General features: G+C 35.4%; 1 pseudogene; it reads right to left on the bottom strand.

The window, feature by feature from the left end:
- Positions 1 to 9,832: 9,832 nt before the first annotated feature.
- LOC134274516 (uncharacterized) lies at positions 9,833 to 10,286 on the bottom strand (annotated as a pseudogene).
- Positions 10,287 to 18,267: the final 7,981 nt, after the last annotated feature.

Consider the following 18,267-nt stretch of genomic DNA (forward strand, 5'->3'; position numbering starts at 1 on the left):
TAGATCTAATTCAAGTTATTGAACATAAATGGTATCTTAATTCTTGACCATCGTTGGGTGAGGCACGTTTTTCAGTTTCAGTTTTTTAATGAATGTGTAACTAATGGGGAAATTGAAATATGTTAAAGAATCATAGCCATATTCCACTGCATTGAACGTATTAAATGACTTTTAAAACTCACAATTTAAGCTATAAGAACGTTCTTATCTTAATTTCATTGAAGCTATCACATCTTTTAAATAGAACTTTCCAAAGAAAAGGCGTGAAGATTTATACGTGCCGTTTGGCGCGAAATTATGAATAGTGACCAGCCTTTCACAATTTCAAGACAGATATACTGTTGCAGAAATATATAAAAATAAATTTAGAAGAGTGGTCCCAATATAGTTAAGGTAAGCGCGTTGGAAGTACTTGCTGGTAACCCTGGTTCAATAACCCATCTGTTCGAATTTTTCAAATTACTTTTTCAGCTGGATTTTACCGGTTTTTTTTTCAGAATCGGACGGAAGACCTCTCGTTGTTCGCAACGAGATCGTTTCTAGTTATTCTATTTATTGCTGTTGAAAAGTTTCAATTTCCAACTGCTTAAGTACTTTTCTCTTCCTTTGCTATAAGTACAAACCAGTAGAGCTTCAGTCTCGACAGAGACTTCTGGTTAGTTTCTGTCTTGATGCTTTTGATTTTTCCACAGAGAGTGCTCTCAAGAAATCCTTCCTAAATTGATTCATTGAAACTTTGATAAACAGACTCATGATTTCCTTGTACAAATACACCGGTGTTTTGCAAGTCTTGCAATGGTAACAAAAAACACATTCAATGTCATGTTCACTGTCTTCCTCCTTCAAGTTTCTGAACAAGTCTGAAAAGGAGCTTACCGAGTGGAAATCCTCAAGTAACAATTTTTTCATAATTTCAAAAAATTTTGATTTGGTGTCAACAAGTTTTTCATATGTACATGTAAATATTTGCCGGGATTTCAATTCTAGTTGTTGGAAAAAGTTAAACGTTTGATCACTAATATAACACACACTTCCAGACATATTGTGTTTTCTTTTTGTTTCAAGCAGGCTCTCTGGATAAGAAGTGTTGTCAATTAAATCTGCTTCTGTTGAACACAAAGAGTTAAGGAGGATCTTCTGACGTTCACACTCCTCCATCACTTCCTCCTTTCCAGGGGCAAAGGCTGATTGCTTGACTACACTCCGAGTTTCTGTATTTCAACTTTGCAAGTACATATCCTCTAATATAACGGATTTCCCCCCTTCCAGGTCCACTTAATGGTGTATCTTCAGAATTTTTTTCTAACAGAGATGGAATTTCTTTTTCGTCTCTCTTAGCTACTTCTTTTAAGACATCTTGCTGTACTTTAAACATAGAAGTTGTCATGAACCTATACAGAAGTCTTTATTATTTATTTGTTACAAACATTTTGTGTGTCATTTCTGAATTGATCAGAGGAAATATATGTGGTGAATTGAGTATAAACTTTTCTTAAGTCAGATTGGGTGAACTTGCTCTTCTCCGTGGGAAAAACACTACTGCCAATATTCTCAACTTCTGTTTTATGCTTGTGAAAACTTCAATAAATGGATTAGGTGCCAGGAGGATTTCATGCTGCACTTCAGCTGCATCGTTACAAAGCGGCGTATCTTCAAATTCTTCCATAATGAAGGAAAGCACTTCCATTAATTCCTCTGTCTTGTTAGCACTCTTTTCCTGAACTTCGATTTCTTTGACAATGTCATACTCAAAGTCTGACAAATCTGATTCATCACCTTGACATCCATCATCTTCAATATTATCATCACCATTATCATCAACCTTGTCATCTCCTTCATCATCATGACTATCATTTTTCATCTTTTCCATCTTGTCTTTTCTTCTTATTGCAACAGGTACAGTCATGTCACTTCTCCATAACGACACTGGACGTAAAAATGTTGAGCCGCTGCTGGATGAGCATGACACAAAGTAGGCTTGAAATTCTTAACACATAATCCATCAGTGGTTTGTGCCCTACCAGTTTGACCAGGATATACTGCATTACTGCAATCGACCACTAAATTCTGAATTGTCTTGAGACTTATGTATAGTAAATGCATAGGCCAAATTAAGTGGCAACTGCCTTCTTGATGCAGTGGCTGATTATGAGACAGGGTCAAATTTACTGAATGTAAACTTTGAAATTTTAACTGTCCGAGATTCACCAAACAAACAAAATGTTACATGGATGAATTCGTCTTCTATAAGTTTCACAGTTCCTATCTTCCCATTCACAAGGTGGTCCGTTAAGTTTATCAGAAGCATAACAGGCATCCAATTTCCACTCCAAAATATTTTGGCGCCAAGAATTGGTCACACAATTTACTCTCCCCACTGTCCTCTGACTTAAATGTGTGAAGACCACCGACAAGAGAATGGTTTTTTTTTTTGGTTAAAGAGCATAACATCAATATTTCTTGCAAAAAGATGAACAGCACTTAAGAGTTCTTTCTGCAGACAATGGTCTGGATAAAGATTTAAGGAATGTTACTGTATGAGTGAAGGAAGGCCCTGTTCCATTTCATTAATGGCATTTACTGGATCAGTTTCATCTTGTCGGTGTATAATTTTCAGATTAATTACATGAGGGAAGGCATCTTTAAACCAATGGGTTAAAGACACGGATATCCAAAGTCACCATATATTTCATTTCGCGCGGGTTGTAATTGATAAGAATCCCCAACTAGCACAACTGGTAGGCCACCAAAAAATAGGTCCACATTTCTTAAACCTCTGCAAACAAACTCAATCTGTTGTAAAAGTTTCTGTGATATCATGGAGACTTCATCGATAAAAAAGACAATCAGTTTCTTTAATGTTTTTTGGCAACTTCAAATCTTTCATCTGTTTGCAAAAGATGTAATAGTTCTTCATTCTGGTAACGCCCTTCTTCCAGACCATACCATTTGTGAATAGTACATGATTTGGTGATTTCCCCATATAATGAAGCATCTAAAAAACACATTTTGTTTTTATAATTACTGTCATTAATTTGTCTCAGAAAGCCTTAGAAAAAAAAACATGGTTACTTAACCAACAAGTTATAGTTACGCTATAGATATTAATTGGTTAATGCTAAATACACTCACAGTTTTTAATTCACGAGGGGCGGAGCCCCGAGTGAATTAAAAACTGTGAGTGTATTTACCATTAACCAATTAATATCTATTGTGTAAGTTACTTGTACCAGAGGACCAATGAGAGAAAAGCTCGTTGACAGTTAGTACCGCCCACTTCATCCTGTCAAGCCAAGGTCTGGAGGCTGTATAAATACCTTTTTCTATCTGAACAGATTGTATTTTGAATGCTGCGTCTGGGGTATCGTCGATCAAAAAAAAAAATCGGAATGATTTGTCATTATTGGGTACCTGTGAAGATGTTGCAGCTTAGACAGAGGGCTTGATTTTGTCAGGAACAGAGGTAGCGATCGAAAACTATTTTATTAATTTTAGGCTGTTATTCCTTTCGAAGATCGATTTTATTTGGGGGGGGGGGGGTTCAATAGAAAACCGCCGATTAAACTATTTATTTATAGCGATCAATGTACAGAAACCGCGAAATGATTTCTGACATTTTAATCAAAGTTTGAATGGTACTGAAAGCATAGGTGTCGGAAGCAAATTGAAATGGGTGTGTGTGCGGGGGGGGGGAGCAACAAGGAAAGGTAAACCCCAATTTTTGTAAAATTCCTATATATTATGTCTATCTTTGCAAAAAAAGGGGGGGCCTAGCCCCCCCCCCCCCCCCCCCCCCGGTTCCGACGCCTATGTCAAGTAAAAAATGCATGGGGACCTTTTACATGTTTAATGTGAAATACTTTTTGGAGACAAGAATAAGATGTCTTCGAGATAGAACGTATAACAGGATACGCTTAGTAAAATACGGAGCGAATGTCGACAAATTAATGTTGGTATTCTTGAAGCTTATTGTTGACTTATTATTGCCAAGGTTTTGAAATTAGCATCATTCATTCATCCGTCCAGAGACGTATATTATACGTCTCTGATCCGTCAAAGTCTTGTTACATGCATTATGGCTTGTTGCCAAATTGTGGGCGTGATTTAAAAACTGTGGTTCTTTTGGCAAATACACCACAGCAACATCAAAGTAAAATCTGAATTTACCGCCAGTCCTATGGTACAATTATATTTTTCTTGTAAAATATTACCTCCTAGGCCTAACCATTTTTTTTATTATTACATATTTTTAAATAATAGTAAACAAACATTTTTTATCTGGGCCTTTATATTGAGAAAGTACTTTGAGGGTTATATTGCATTTGACATCATTTAATCAAACTTTTCATATTTAATGTTATATTTCCAGGAAGTTTATTCATTGATAACAATTTCAAGTTATTTGCAGGTGTTTGAAGAGTTTAATGTGTTCATTTCACTTAACAGCAGATGGGAATATTGGGATAAATAAACCATTTGAAAATAAGCATTTGGTTGTTATATCCCAAATGGGACACAAATTTACAATGCAAAAATTGAAGAAGAAAACATCAAGTTTTAAGGAGCAATAACTTTGGGCAAACAACTTCAGTCAGGTTCAGGAAAATCACTATATTTAGCTATATAACTTAATTTACCTATATAGCTTTATTTACCTATATAATATAGCTTTATTTTGCTATTTTAGAATGAGTTTCTGTTTTTTTATGAAAAGCGGACAAAAAGTCGCATGAAAATTATGGCTGATATTTTTTTTAAAGGCTTAAAAGACATCTCTATTGTTTGGATAGCTGTCCCTCACTGGAAGTGCGATGAGGCATGACTAAGTGTGATTACCTTGCTTTGTGCTGAATTATTACCAACCAATTATCTTGTTGACCAAAACTGCTTTTCTTTGTTAAAGTAGCTGCTTAATCACAGATTAGCTGTTACATAATATGCATAGCCCCAAAACTTTTAGATCTTTGATTGCAATTGCACAAAAGGAGAAACATTTCTAAAAGTGGGTTTTTGGTGAATTGTTTTCAGTCCTTTTCAAAGTTGAAACCTAATACTGCCTCGTTATGCGACGTTTTGTCTGCTTTTCATAAAATAGAAATTTACTCTGAAATAGCTAAATAAAACTATATTATATAGGTAAATAAAGCTATATAGCTAAATATAGTAATAGTATATCTTATAATGACAAATATGCAAGGTGTTTTTTCTCACCTAATCCTGTAGATGCCGTCACACAGAATCTTGAATGCAATTTCTTTATCATATTTTTGACAACCAAACTCTTCCCTGTTCCTGCCTGTCCCGTTAATAGCAGATTATGTCCATTGATGACAGTTTGCAGCGCAAGTTGTTGATCTTTGTCCATTTTCCCGCGATACGTTCGATACTCTCTGGCGTATACATAGCCTCTGCGTCATTCGGAACTCTCTATTAATCCGGAACTCCCGTTTTGGTTTCTTAATGTATGCAACTTCCGTGATTAGACGTTTAGAAAATAATTATTTAAAAATATAAGATGGATGAAAAGTTTATGCCTGAGTATTTTTATCATCATATAAGAATTATCTGGAGAGATGGGGGTTCGTAATTCAGCTGGTAAGCGGTGCATATAACTTTTAAAAGGAAAAAATCGAGTCTGGGGCACGGAAAGGGGCAAATGAAGTTGCAAGCCTTGTTTCTATTAAGTATGTACAGTTATGTCATTTTTAAAGCGTGCATAAAATCAAATTTCCGTGACATTCTGATGTATATGAAGCAGATAGGTTTGCAAAAAAATCAAAACTAACACTGTGCACTGAAAAAAATGTTACGAGTATGGTTCGAATTTCCTCGACAATACATTAAATAGAGAATATACAGTATCCTTGACCCAAGCGCCTATGATATGTATTTGGCGTTTAGTTGCTCGTGGTTAGATCCTCTGTGCTCATTAATAACAAAAGCCATATAAGGCATCAGTGTAGATGATTTTACACATTTTTTTTACCAGCGCATCGGTCGCTAGTGAGCTCTAATTTTTGCCGTAAACTATGATAAGATATATTGTTATTTACACCCCACCCCCCCTTCTGCCACCCTTTTCTTTTAAAGATCATGAAAGTCTCTCAGAAAGGTCTGGAGACACATTTTTCACAGGATATATTTTCAAAAGACTATAGTAATTTCCTGTTTACTGCCGATTTTATTTATAAAACCGGTTCTACCCTATAACCTATGAATAAGTAAACCTAAACCACGTGTCTTGAATTTAAGGGTCCTCCACACACACACAGCTTATGATCTCAAATTATTGAGCATTACGTTTAACAAGCATATCAACCTTTAAAAACTGTCCAGGGATTAAAATGTAATTTATACTGATTTTTTAAAATAAATAATTTCACAAGTTTAAAGGAATTTTTCCCGAGGCGTTTTCATATCTAGCACAACGAATTTACAACAAATTACCCTTTCGTATATTTTTAAGCTCGCAGAATAACCATAAAAACTAAATTTTATCGATCAACATATTTTTACAGAGTTATTTGATTTATAAAAAGTACATAAAACTCATTTTCTCTAAAATACATCTCGAGAAAAATCAATAAAGACTCCTTTTGAAGAGAAGAAACATTAATGAATAAAATTACATCAAAAAATTGAATTAAAATTAAATACACAGATGTAGAAAAAAATATTTTCAAAATCTTTGGTATCAAAGTTTCTATTTGGAGTTATCTTTCCTGTTTCCCGGGACTCAAAAACTTTGACAAGTTTCCGCATACGTCACCATACTATATTTACTCATTATTGGCTACTGAACTGGACAGATATAAAAGAGGAAAACTAGAAACGCACACTATGTTATCAGTATTTATAAACACACAAGAGATAATGTATTATTGAAACGCACAATTTAGTGTGCAAAAATTTCAACTATCAAAACAGACTCGGTTGATTAGCCTGAAAGTATAAATAACCTAAAGGTTTCTCGTCATACCGGCACCCGTTGTTTACGAATTAATATGAAACATAATCCCAGTTGTTCTTTTATTTAAAAAAAAAAACCCCGCTCATCTTTTTCCATCGGTCACTCCGTGATCATGCCATGTGTTCATTGTTTATGATTAGGATGTCGCTCTCAGTGTACTGCATACTTTTCTCGTAGCAACCCGTGGGGATCCGGGTTAGAATAGATCTCCAGTACCCCCTTGCTTGTCGTAAAAGGCGACTTAATGGGGCGGTCCTTCGGATGAGACCGTATAAACCGAGGCCCCGTGTCACAGCAGGTGTGGCACGATAAAGATCCCTCCCTGCTCAAAGGCCGTAAGTGCCGAGCATAGGCCTAAATTTGCAGCCCTTCACCGGCAATGGTGACGTCTCCATATCAGTGAAGTATTCCGGAGAGGGACGTTAAACAGTATACAATCAATCAATCAATCTCTAGCGTTTATAAGACTCGTAAGACTCTGTTACAAGCGGTACCTGGCCAAATCGTTAATGTACAAACTAGATAAAACCGGAATTAAAAGTATTTTTCTCTATATACGTCACAAGTCACATGGTGTGGAGGACTCTTAAATAACAATAACAATAGTAGGGGATTTGAAGGAGTTCATCAAAAGCTGGAGAAACTGATGTTGATGTTGTAGAGGCCGTTACTGGAGTAGATAAAATAGCTTGCATTGTTGTGCTGCAGAATGAAGTTTCATTTGATGTCACATTTTTAATATAAAAAAAGGAACTCTTAGATTAACTTACTTGGACATAGGTCATTTGCAAAATAATTTTGTTAAAACACACTCTGATTGCTCACACAAGTACTCTGAAGTTGACGTCAAAAAGATGCTTGAGTTTCTGATAGACAATATCTATGTGGTTTTTGGAGACCAGGTCTTCCAACAATCTTTTGGAATTCCCATGGTACCAATTGCGCTCCGTTATTAGCAGACCTATTTTTGTATTCATATGAAGCAGAATTTGTGCAAAATCTTATGCGTGAAAAGAAGAAAACACTTGCAGTGGCCTTCAACTCAACATTCAGATATATCGACGACGTATTGTCAATTAATAACAGACCTGCCTACCCTTTTCATTGCGAGGGTGTAATTTCAGTACATTTTTGGTGGAATTTCACTGGTAAGAGCGTAATCAAACATGTTTTCCTATTTACTTTTTTACTGTAATACTTTATCTTCTTTCAAAACAACCGAAATTGTACATTACTAAACAAAGCTGGCATAACCTTTTCTTTTTACATCATTTGTTGACAAAAAAGTGTTGTAAATACCAGTATCGTATATATTAAACTCAATTCAACCGTACATCCTGAAAGAAGCATTTTATCAATTTGCATCAGATCACTTAATTGAGGGCATGTTTACACAAATCGTACGTTATAACATTGTACTTTATCTTTTAAACACTCACATATCTCTATCTTGTTCAAAGCAATGTGAAAGTAAACTTAATTGAACATAAAAATGGCTGTACTGATTGCAATATCATTTAATAGTTAATGTATTCAGTGCCTTCTCGTCTTCTTTCGAATCTTCGTCATAACAGTTTACATGTAACTACTACGTATATTACGTACGTTATCGAACCTTTCCTCTATTAATTACTTTTATTAGAACTTTATTTTATTTCAGCAGGTCGTACTTAAACTCTAAATTTAGTCCTTCATAAAGGATTTTAAACCAAAAATATCAGAAGCGTAAAATTAATTTAAGTGGCGTAATAGCGTAATTTTGTGGTAAAAAGCGGAAGAATTACGCCGAAAGCGGAAGGGTAGGCAGGTCTGTAATAATGGTAATTTTCATTCCTATGTCGATACGATATATCCTGTTGAGCTTGAAATAAAAGATACCAGAGTGTCTGACACGTCTGTTTCATACCTGGATATTTTACTTGAAAAAGACGTTAATATTAATCTTACAACCGAGCTACATGTATATGATTAACGTGATGTCTTTAACTTTTCTATCGTCAACTTCCCTTCCTTATGCAGCAATAAACCTTCATCACCTGCATATGGCGTTTATATATCTCAGTTGATTCGATACGCAAGAGCATGCTTTACGTATGAACAATTTCTAAAACGAGGCAAATTATTGAAAAACAAGTTGATGAAACAAGAATATCAGCAGTCTCGTTTAAAGTCAAAATTTTGTTAAATTCTGTGGTCAAAACAATGTCCTTGTCAGCAAATACAATTTATCATTGAGTCAAATGCTGACTGACCTTTTCATACTAATTGTTAGTCCATTATTTATACACTGATGATAAGGAAATGGTTGGAGACTGAAATATGTAACTTGGCTTCATTTTGACAGTAGAGAGGGGTTTATTTGGGTTAAATAGGAATAATCTTTGCTCTGCTCCTATTTTGTATTATTTTATGGGCTCTGATATTGAATAGTGTTCGTTATCTCCATATCCTTCATCCACTCTCTCTAAATGCTTTTACAGCAATATCTGGGATGGTGCACTTTTCTAAATGCATTTTTAAATACACTAGCAAATTTTGTTTCGGTTAGGTATTCACATTATTTTGTAGTTGGTAATCCCTAACTGCTTGTCTCCAAGAATCTTTCAGACAATTAAAGAGGCGCATATAATATGGGAAGCATGAGCAAGAAAGCAGTAGAGTCCAATCCCACCCTCTTCAGAAGTCACACACGTCAAGGGTGAGATGGGTTGAGTGCCCAATAACAAGCAGAAGAGCGGGTTTCTTCACGCCAGAAACATTGATGTGAGGGATGAAAATATCTTTCATCCACGTGAAGAAACGCTCCATCCAGCCAGTGGCAGTCCTACCCATCACTGCCTGTGAAGAACCATCAAGTGGACATTAAGAAAATCTCTGGCCAGGAAATACAATAAGGGGCTTAAGAAAATGACCAATGGCCAACATGCAAGCTATCACAGTTACTTGAGACTTGTCGGAGGAAGTAAAATTGTAGACACTTGGAACACCTCTTGGTGCCGCTTTTAGGACACCGCAGAAATCCTGACTCGTCCGCATTGAACCACCTTGATGAATCTGCTCAAAGGGAAGTGTCCTTGACCTGGTATAATATTTTAAGTCATTGAACTACATTTCCACTTTCTGAGGAGTTTATCTCAGCTTACTTCTTTGCTGGCTGTTAAGGCGTCCTTTCATTAATGATGGGGTTTCTCTTTATGAAGGCATAATACCAATACCGATTGTTCTTGAATGGCTTGGGTCGTTGATCTCGCTCTTATATCTTTTGAACTGTGTCCAAAAGTTTATTTCTTGTCCGCCCAAACCCGATTGCAGCCATATTACACGCCCAGTCCGCAGGTTTTGCCTTCTCTTCTTCTGTAAGCACTGGGCAAGGTTCACTTTTACAAAGCAGTGGCAGATTACCATTTTCTTAATATGACAATGTGGCATTTGGTATCGAGTATATTTCTGAAGCCTTGTTCAAACTGGTGTTTTAATTTTTATTAGCATAACTGCTTCTTCCAACAATTTACTATCATACTGTTTTCTTTTAACTCCAATATGACGACTCATTCTGTAAAATTAAATATTTCGAAATTGTAATAAATTATATACTTTTAAACAATTCCAATTTTAATTAATTTACGAAAATATTTTATTAAACTTACTGAATAAGAGGAAAAGAACTATATTATAACAAGAGGCCCGTGGGACACATCGCTCACCTGAGTAGCTTTGACCATGTTGTTTACCAGATTTACCTCTTGTAATACCTATAGTGACCCACCCTATCCCACGGGTCAATGACCGACATAATTTGGACAGTTTAAAATCTAAACTACCCTATGACGCTTTCACATAAGTTTCAGCTTTTCTGGTCAAGTATTTCCTGAGAAGAAGAATCAAAAAGTTTTTTCCTATTTATATTTCCATATATAAATTGGATTCCAAATTATGGTCCCGCCCTCTAACCCCGGGGATCATGAATTGAACAATTAAGAATCTACTCTACCACAAGATGCTTTCACATAAGTTTAAGTTTTTCTATCCAAGTGATTCTTGAGATGAAGATTTTTCCTATATACTTCTATGTAGAACTTGAGATCCCTATTGTGGCTCTACCCCCGGGGGTCATGATTTGAACAATTAAGAATCTACACTGCCCCAGGATGCTGCCACATACTAGCAAGTTTCAGCTTTTCTGGCCCAATGGTTCTTAAGAGGATTTTAAAGTTTTTCCATATATTATGTTAAACTCTGATTCCCTATTGTCATGATTTAAAAAATAGACAATTTACACTACCCCAGGATGCTTCCACATATGTTTCAGCTTTTCTGACCCGGTGGTTCTTGAGAGTAAGATTCTTTAAAGACCCCACCCTATTTTTGTCTTTACTTGATTATCTCCCCTTATGACGGGACTTGGCTCTTCATTTGAACAATTTAAACATCCCTTTATCCAAGGATGCTTTGTACCTTCGGCTCAGGTGAGCTAAAAATCATCTACTAAGAAAAGAAGGACTTATTCTGCTTTTCATGTAATCTTTTTCAATTTTTTTCTCTCCATTTTATTCAAAATTTCTATGTTTATATATTTGATTTTATCTTGAACTTTTTATTTAAAATGTTAAAGAAACATCAAATAAGCTTCTTTGTGTGTTTTTGAACACGTTATATCAAATATGTTTTATTGCCCAATAAAATCCGACATCATATAATATTGTAGGCAATTACTGAAAAAGTATTGCCTAGCTGATCCCGTAAAGGGTAAAGGTACAACGAATTTGGTTTTCAATTAAGTTTTCTACCACAAACTTCCGATTATTACATTGTAGAATTGAACTTTCACAGGAAGGGAAGCATGTAATCTTTCTTTAGTTATACACGTGTTATTCTATAAATTCTTGAACTACGTCATAGAAATATCGGAAATAGCAATGTTTTCTTGTAAAACCCGAGGTTCTCGCTTACCTGGAGTGTGAACTTTGTCGATCATGCAAATGCAAATCTTCTCGAAACAAGAGGCCCATGGGCCTTATAGGTCACCTGAGTATCATGTAACAACTTTCCAACAATTGAATTTGGTTCGTGTTTTAAACCAGATGCCATGAAATTCACAATTTTGAAAGAGGCACCATTGCTTGTCATAATTATACACTTAGCATGCTTACTCTAATTACTTAATACCCAGAGGTAGATCAGAGTAACAAAGAGAAAATGCACTTACACTTTATAACCAGTTGTGTACCCCGTCCCACAGGAACCACTGACCCTGAAACCACATATTTCAAAATTTGGGAAATTTTATCATCAATTTAATTTCAGCATAAATGGTTGATTAATACCAAAGAACAGATTTCAAAGCATTAACTTATATTCAGACTATGTACACCCCCCGCCGATACGCCTAACCCAGGGGGCATGAAATTAACCATTTTGCTAGATGCACATTTCTTCGTCATAAATCTATAAACCTAGATCATTGGCATAATACCCAGCAGCAAAGGAAAAGATTTTCAAAGAGTTAATTATACAATGCATATTCACTATATAATCAAAATAGTTCCCCCCCACCTATTACACCAAATGGCAAAAACCCTGAACCAGGGGTCATGAAATTCACAAATTTGGTTGAGACAGTTTTGCTCATTATAATATTAGGTTAGTTTATTTAATACCCAGGAGCAGAGGAGATGATTTTCAAAATTTAATGCATTTTCACTATAATCAATAGAGCCTCGCCCTAACACCAGAACCCCTGACCCTGGGGCCATAAAATTCACTATTTTGGAAGAATCACTCTTGCTCATCATAAATATGTACTTAGTTTATTTAATACCCACGAGCAGAGAAGAAGATTTTTAAAGAATTAATGCATTTCACTATATAATCAAAAGAGCCCCCCCCCCCCCCCACTTACATACAAAAACACCTGAACCCCCAGCCCTGAAATTCACAATTTAGGAAGAAGCACTCTTGCTCATTATAACTATGTACTTAGTGTATTTAATTCCCAGGAGCAGAGAAGAAGATTTTCAAAGATTTTATGCATTTACATTATATAATCAACAATAGAGCCCCGCAATAACACCAGAACCCCCTGACTCAGGGGCTATAAAATTCACAATTTTTGAAGAGGCACTCTTACTCATCCTAACTTTGTACTTAGTTAGTTTATTTAATACTCAGCAGCAGAGAAGACGATTTTCAAAGAATTAATGCATTTTCACTTTATAATCAATAGAGCCCCAACCTAACACCAGAACCCCTGACCCTGGGGCTATAAAATTCACAGTTTTGGAAGAAGCACTCTTGCTCATCTGAACTATGTACTTAAGTTAGTTTATTTAATAACCAGGAGCAGAGAAGAAGATTTTCAAAGAATTAATGCATTTTCACTTTATAATCTATATAGCCCCGCCCTAACAACAGAACCCCTTACCTTGGGGTCATGGATTTCACAATTTTGGTACAGGACTCAATGCCAGACCTGCCTACCCTTTTCATTGCGAGGGTGTAATTTCAGTACATTTTTGGTGGAATTTCACTGGTAAGAGCGTAATCAAACATGTTTTCCTATTTACTTTTTACTGTAATACTTTATTTTCTTTCAAAACAACCGAAATTGTACATTACTAAACAAAGCTGGCATAACCTTTTCTTTTTCAAATCATTTGTTGACAAAAAAGTGTTGTAAATACCAGTATCGTATATATTAAACTCAATTCAACCATACACCCTGAAAGAAGCATTTTATCAATTTGCATCAGATCACTTAATTGAGGGCATGTTTACACAAATCGTATGTTATAACATTGTACTTTATCTTTTAAACACTCACAAATCTCTAGTTCAAAGCAATGTGAAAGTAAACTTAATTGAACATAAAAATGGCTGTACTGATTGCAATATCATTTAATAGTTAATGTATTCAGTGCCTTCTCGTCTTCTTTCGAATCTTCGTCATAACAGTTTACATGTAACTACTACGTATATTACGTACGTTATCGAACATATCCTCTATTAATTACTTTTATTAGAACTTTATTTTATTTCAGCAGGTCGTACTTAAACTCTAAATTTAATCCTTCATAAAGGATTTTAAACCAAAAATATCAGAAGCGTAAAATTAATTTAAGTGGCGTTATAGCGTAATTTTGTGGTAAAAAGCGGAAGAATTACGCCGAAAGCGGAAGGGTAGGCAGGTCTGCAATGCTCACTACATTCATGCCATGGATTTCACAATTTTGGTACAGGACTCAATGCTCATTACATTCATGCCAACAGTTTGACTGCTTGACGTCCAGGAGTAAAGAAGAAGATTTTTAAAGATTTCATTAATTTTAGTGGTTTTGGCCCCACCCCTCGGCCCCAGGGGGGCCGGGGACCATAAAATTCACAATTTTTGTTCCCCTTCACCCATAGATGTTGCATACTAAATTTGGTGGAAATTGGTTCAGTGGTTTCAGAGAAGCTGAAAATGTTCAAATGTAAGCACATGAAACACGACGACGGACGAAAACGGATAGCAATAGGTCACCAGAGTCACTCAGGTGACTTAAAAATTGCATGTGCTGTTTTGGATACGTTAACGAATTATTTAATTGGATAAAAAGTGTTCAGTATCTCCTGGCAGTTCAATAATACCCGAATCCGCTCTACTGTAAATCACGTTTTATTCGCAAGAACTTCATTTCGCGCAATCATCCAAGGCAGTTTGCTTGCGAAAATTTCCTCCTCGCGTGTATTATTATTCATCACGGGACAAAAGATCCCGTTGCTTTACACAATAAATTTGGGGTATTCGAGGAAATGGACGTAACACCATCCCGTTCTTCCTCGCGAGTCCGTAGTGTATCGCCCCCCAAAAATAAAGGGAGATATCTCCCATTACCCATACTAAAAAACAGAAATGAATCATCCGACAGTTTTACAATGGAATTGTTGAGGTTTTAAGTCAAGTTTAATGAATTATCTTTACTTATTCAGGACCATTGCGCGGTTGCTATTTGTTTACAAGAGACAGATTTGAAAGAAACTGATAAAATAAATATTAATAATTACAGTATGTACAACTATTATGCTCAGACTAAAAGAGCGTCAGGTGATTCTACTATTGCAATACACAATAAATATATTCAGAGCCAACTTTCTTTGAAAACCAATCTTCAAGCGGTAACTATACGCATTTCCCTTCATAAAACAATTACATTGTGTTCTGTATATATCCCTCCAAATTATGAATTACAGTCCCGTGAACTTGAGGAACTTATCAATCAAACAACTTCCAGCTCCATTTCTTCTAATGGGTGATTTTAATTTCCATGATCCACTTTGGGGCAGTAACAAAGTATCAGATAGAGGTAAAAATCTTGAAAACGCAATATCACATTATAATCTTTGTATTCTTAATGACGGCTTCAGCACTTACCTGCATCCAGGCAGTGGTTCATATTCCTCAAAAGATATCAGTTAAGTAGATCCTTCTCTACTTTTAGACCTTAATTGGTCAGTACATGACGATTTGTGTGGTAGTGATCATTTTCCAATTATTGTAAAAGTAAATGAACCTTCGGAAAACTCTTGTGTCCAAAACTGGAAACTAGATAAAGCTAATTGGTCTCAATTTTAATACTTGTGTAAACAAAATATTTCCGATGAAAAATTTGAAAATCAAACCGATCCTATTAAAAAGTTAAATGAAATCCTCTTACATAAAGCAAATGAGTGCATACCTAAATAACCTCGACTAAATCAACTAAAAATAAAAAAAAACAATGGTTTACCGCTATTAAAGCTCGTAAAAAAGCAGAAAGACAATTCAACAAATCACCAACATCCTTAAATATAAACAATGTTCGCATATTTAGAGCAAAAGCCCGAAGAACTATTAACTTTAGCAAACGAAAATCTTGGAAAAAGTTTGTTTCAAGCCTTAAATCCAACACACCTATTCACAAAGTTTGGAATGCTGTCAGAAAAATAAAAGGAAAAGGTCCTGAAAAATACTGTAGTGTGTTGTGTATTGTAATATTGTTCCTTGTATTTGGAGATGGCCCCCTAGATGTTATTTATTGAATTTACTTAATTGTTCATGTTTTACAGTTGTAAATTACAGGAAGCTTGCCTTTTGCAATTTTATATTATACTCAGGTACTTATTTATAAGGTTTAATGTATGTAACTTATTTATTACTAGACGGTTGTAATGTTTGTATTTTACGCATTATTTATATGGAGGAAATTCGAACTGAAATGTAACACGTGCTTTTCATTTGTTGGTAATCATTGAATAGTTCAATTGACACACTTACTGATTCATTCCTAGGCTACTTGATGCATTTCTTGAATTGTTAGAGTATATTCACTATCGTAATTCCATTATTTTGTACACTTTATGAAGCTAGTTGTCTGCAAGTATTTTCTGGAAGTTCACGGTTGACCTTTACTTCCGGGTCAAATTGCTGTTTTTAGATTTCACCTCTATATATGAGTTCTGATTTGTATTTTTGGGAGAAATTGTAGAAAAAGGGATTAAATTTCATATTGTTTTGAGGAGGCTATTAAATTAATATTTTGTTATTAAAGGATTACTGCACTCAATAAATGGTGGAACTTTAAGCAGACTCTTTATTTTGTTCTTTGGTACAATAGTACCTGGTGTCAGAAAACAATTGAATAAATAAACCAGAAGTCTCTGTCGAGACTGAAGCTCTACTGGTTTGTACTTATAGCAAAGGAAGAGAAAAGTACTTAAGCAGTTGGAAATTGAAACTTTTCAACAGCAATAAATAGAATAATGATCCTTGATTAAGTCTCTTTATGTTCTTAGTGCAGTCTACTTGCATGCCACATTTATATTATAATCAAACTAAAATTGTATTTGGAGTAGCATTTTGAAAGAATTTCACAGAAATTTCTATTTTTAGTAACCACGGCAACACCGTTCATCGAAATCAAAAACCGATACACAGAATTATGTATCTTAGTGTAGTCTACTTGTGTGCCAAGTTATATTGAAATCAGACTAAAACTGTAGGAGGAGTAGCATTTTGAAAGAATTTCACAGAAATTTCTATTTTTAGTAACCACGGCAACACCGTTCATCGAAATCAAAAACCGATACACAGAATTATGTATCTTAGTGTAGTCTGCTTTTGTGCCAAGTTATATTGAAATCAGACCAAAACTGTAGGAGGAGTAGCATTTTGAAAGAATTTCACAGAAATTTCTATTTTTAGTAACCACGACAACACCGTTCATCGAAATCAAAAACCGATGCACAGAATTATGTATCTTAGTGTAGTCTACTTGTGTGCCAAGTTATATTGAAATCAGACCAAAACTGTAGGAGGAGTAGCATTTTGAAAGAATTTCACAGAAATTTCTATTTTTAGTAACCACGGCAACACCGTTCATCGAAATCAAAAACCGATACACAGAATTATGTATCTTAGTGTAGTCTGCTTTTATGCCAAGTTATATTGAAATCAGACTAAAACTGTAGGAGGAGTAGCATTTTGAAAGAATTTCACAGAAATTTCTATTTTTAGTAACCACGGCAACACCGTTCATCGAAATCAAAAACCGATACACAGAATTATGTATCTTAGTGTAGTCTACTTGTGTGCCAAGTTACATTGAAATCAGACCAAAACTGTAGGAGGAGTAGCATTTTGAAAAATTGTTTACAGACAGACAGACAGACGGACGGACGACGGACGCATTACTATCGCATAAGCTCTTCTGGTGTCTCTGACCAGTACAGCTAAAAATTAAAACTCCTAAATATAGCTGAACTGCACCATCCTGACAAAACGAATTTGGCAGTTCAGAGTGTCAGCACGTTACATATAAATTTTGGTGTCAAAAGTGGGATCCTTGAGCATTTTACCTAGGATCCAGTGAAACGAACCCAGATACCTTATCACAATGTATGCAACAAGAGCACATAAAAAGAAAAGGTTACAAAACATGGAAACAGGTGACACTTTAGAGTCAAGTGATGTAGATACTCAAACAGATCTAGATTCTATCAATGGTGAGATATCAGACAGATTGCATAAGGGAAATAGTCCACAAATAGCAGTCACAGATAGATCTACCAGAGATAAAGTGAGTACATTAAACAACCAGGGTTCATCTACTCAGTAACCCGTACTTGTCAGTAAGAGCAATACACACATGAGTAGCTCAGCTTTACACAGAGATGTAAATTCAGAGACTGACTATAGCAGCCAGGATGAGGTAAGGTTTATCCTTCCATCTGTTAGGAACACACCCAATTCTACCCGTCCGAGATCTGCACCTGTTACTTCA

Source organism: Saccostrea cucullata, unplaced genomic scaffold (genome assembly GCF_032062105.1).
Source record: "Saccostrea cucullata isolate Sc308-1 unplaced genomic scaffold, CSIRO_AGI_Scuc_v1 ctg7689, whole genome shotgun sequence".
NCBI classification, from domain to species: Eukaryota; Metazoa; Mollusca; class Bivalvia; order Ostreida; family Ostreidae; genus Saccostrea; species Saccostrea cuccullata.